Raw genomic sequence first — 3,777 nt, forward strand, 5'->3', positions numbered from 1 at the left:
TCAATGACTGGAATTTTATCATCATCTTGAATTCCCAAATTTTTCTTTCTCTGTTGTTTTTAAAATGACCCTTCAGAATGAGTACCTTTAAATCTGCCAAACTGTGATCAGGTCCAGAGAAATGTTTTCCCACGGGTGTATCTACCTCCTGTTTTATTGTATGTCTGTGAAGATTCATCCTGGTTTGTAGTTTTTGTATGGTTTCCCCAATGTAGATTCCTTTATCTATGCACCTTGTACACAGGATCATGTACACTACATTGGAGGATGTACCGGAGAACGTGCCAGTGATTTTATAGTCCTGCTGTATGTTTGGTATCTGGATGGTGTTTGATGACCAGATGTTGGTACAGGTCTTACATTCTCTATTGTTGCAAGGAAAAGTGTCAGTCTCTGATGGTGGTGAGAGGGCACTTCTGACCAGGAGATTCCTTAGGTTTGGTGGTTGTTTGTAGGCATGTTGAGAGTTCAGAGGGCGAGTCCCAGGCTTAACCCATTCCTCACATACAGCAGATCACTTCTGAACTATTTTCTAAGTAAGGCCAGGCCTCCTTCTACTGAATATGATTATGGACAGGGGGGATTTCTGCCATCTTATGGTCTAGGTCAGGGGTGGGGAACCTTTTTGCTGCCAAGGGCCATTTGGATATTTATAACATTATTCGCGGGCCATACAAAGTTATCTACTTAAAAAATAGCCTGCTATTATCTCACCCGTAATGCGATGGCTGGAACTGCTTCTCTTTGGTGAGGTGGTCTGAGTAGGCTGCGGCTCGTGGCACATGCATTTACAGTAGTATTAAAAAAAATAGCAGTGAGTCATTATAATAACTTCTATTTTTCTAAATTCAAATGCACGGGAAATACAACATTCATTTCCTAATCAAAATAATAAAATGTCTCCAGTGTGTGTTAATTCTTTACAGAAAGTAAAGAAAAAGGAATATTAGGCTGTTGAAAAAAATAGCTGTGCTGGCATTTTACTTTAAAAACTCAAAAATATAATGTATAAACTGAAAAAAAACTTCAGATTTCACTTTACTGAACTAATATTTCGTGTCATCACCGTGGTTTCTGAGAACTGCTGGACATCTGTGTTGTATGGAGTCGACCAACTTCTGGCCCCTCTGATCAGATATCCAGTCCAGGAAGATTGGACGACATTCCACAGTTCTTCTGCATTTTTGGGTTTTGCCTCATAAACCATATTTTTTATGTCACCCCACAAGTTCTCTATGGGATTGAGGTCGGGGGATTGGGCTGCCACTCCATTACCTCAATCTTGTTTGTCTATAACCAAGATGATGTTCTCTTACTGCTGTGTTTTGGGTCATTGTCGTGTTGAAACCCCCATTTCAAGGGCATTTCTTCTTCGGCATAGGGCAACATGATCTCCTCTAGTATTTTGATATATTCAAACTGATCCATGACCCTTTGTATTCGATAAATAGGCCCAACACAGTGGTATGAGAAACATCCCCATATCATGATTTTTGCAGCACCTTGCTTTACTGTCTTCACAGTGGGGTTGTCTGACATACTGCCTGTGGCCACTAGACCCAAAAAGAAAATTTTTTCTTTCATCAGTCCACAAAATGTTGCGCCATTTCTCTTTGGGCCAGTCAATGTGTTCCTTGGCAAATTTGAACCTATTTAGGACATATCTTTTTTGCGGGGAGTTCTTGCTGGTGACTTGGCTTCACTTAATCATCTTCTGATTGTAGCAGATCACTGGTAACTTCAGATCTTCTTTGATCTTTCTGGAGGTGATCATTGGCTGAGCCTTTGCCATTTTGGCTATACTTCGATCCATTTGAACAGTAATTCCCCGCTTGCTTCCTCGTCTTTCAGGTTTTGGTGGCCATTTCAAGGATTTGAGAAGATTTTAGCTGAGCAGCATATAATTTGCTGCACTTCTCTATATGTTTTTCCTCCTTCAATCAACTTTTTAACCAAAGTCGGTTTTTCATCAGAACAATGTCTAGAATGACCCATTTTCGCCAGTATTTCAGAAGGAAATGCACTATAACCAACATGTGCAACATTTACCAACATCCTACCTTAAATAAGGGCCAAAATTTCCCCGTTATTCCACAGAATGAAGGACTTCACCAATTTATCTCCTCACTGCTATTATTTTCAACAAGCCCCTTTCAATTAATGATTCAATGCCTCAGAATTAGCGGCATGCAAGTCCTAATTGTTGGCTCTGGCTTCTTTTTACTATACTTACAAGTAAATTATTTGCTATGTAGTAATATCAATTCTACCGAAAACAATCAGGTTAATGAGGTTAGACTGCTATTTTTTTTTTTTAAACACTACTGTAGTTCCTAATTCTACATGAGGCCTCAGCTAAATGTCGAAATTTTAGGAGCAGGAGGAAGGCGGACAGAGCCAAGTAGTGAATAACGCGGTGGCGGCCTGAGTGAGGTTGGTGCATGCCGACAGGGCCAGATGTTCCCCAACCCTGGTCCAGGTGATCAGTGTTTCTATAAGATGTTTTATTGCCCGGTAACTTCTGGCCTAAGGAAATTCTGCAGTTGGTAATTTTTTTTATTACAGAATCAGAATGCCATTGAGCGTGCCCTCAGTTATAGGGTGTTAAAGGAGGAGAAACCAGATGAGCCTTACACCTTATCATCATGTTCAGACAGTAACACCGTAGGTGGTGCACATGGTGCTTTTCTGTTTACATTCAGAGTTTGACAGCTCTTGCGCAAATCACGCTGTACGCACGGAAGTGCTTCCGTGCGGCACGCGTGGTTTTCACGCACCCATTGACTTCAATGGGTGCGTGATGCGCGAAAAACGTCGAAATATAGAACATGTCGTGAGTTTTACGCAGCGGACTCACGCAGCTCAAAACTCACGGACTGTCTGCACCGCCCCATAGACTTGTATAGGTCCGTGTGACCCGCGTGTAAAGCACGCGCGTCGCACGGACGTATATCACGCTCGTGTAAATCAGGCCTAACACTGGCGTCCGGACCTTTCCACCAAGTCACGGCCCTGCAAATGCTTCTCCCCTGATCAAAAAGCCATCGAGCCGTGTAATAAATTAAGCAGAGCTATTGAGAACCTATATGACAGCAGGTGAGAACCGCCCGAAGCCAAAAATCATTGTGGCTGCTCTAGTGGTAAGGAATTGTTTGAAGTTTATTAAATAGTTTAATGAGACTTAAGAGTAACTGCACTTTTATCAAACTTATCATATGTCATAGAGACATATCAAGAATGTTTTGATTGTTGAGGGTCAGGGTGCTGAGACCCCCCGCATTGCTGGAACGAACGTGCAGAAGAGCTCAGCTAAGCACTTTGTACCTTTGGCTGTGATCAACGCTCCTTGTAAGGGTCTGTTCACATGCACTGTTTTCAGACGTAATTCGGGCGTATTACGCCTAGAATTACGCCTGAAAAAAATGGCTCCATTACACCTACAAACATCTGCCCCTTTCAATGGGTTTTACGGTGTTCTGTTCCCACGAGGTGTTATTTTACGCGTCACTGTCAAAATACGGCGCGTAAAAAGACGACAGTGAAAAAGAAGTGCATGTCACTTCTTGGAACGTTTTTGGAGCCGTTTTTCATTGACTGCATTGAAAAACAGCTTCAATAACGTCCGTAAAATACGCTGCGAAAAACACGAGCTGCTACAAAAACGTCTGAAAATCAGGAGCTGTTTTCGCCTGAAAACAGCTCCGTATTTTCAGACGTTTTTGGTAATTGCGTGTGAACATACCCTTAGGGTATATAGAAAAGTATCCGGCACACAAA

General features: G+C 42.0%; 1 protein-coding gene across 2 annotated transcripts in view; it reads right to left on the reverse strand.

Moving 5' to 3' along the window:
* The window catches only part of LOC142656004 (uncharacterized), a 130,319-nt gene that overhangs the window by 123,075 nt on the left and 3,467 nt on the right, over positions 1 to 3,777 (reverse strand). The window lies entirely within an intron of this gene.

This window comes from Rhinoderma darwinii, chromosome 6 (genome assembly GCF_050947455.1).
Source record: "Rhinoderma darwinii isolate aRhiDar2 chromosome 6, aRhiDar2.hap1, whole genome shotgun sequence".
Taxonomy (NCBI): domain Eukaryota; kingdom Metazoa; phylum Chordata; class Amphibia; order Anura; family Rhinodermatidae; genus Rhinoderma; species Rhinoderma darwinii.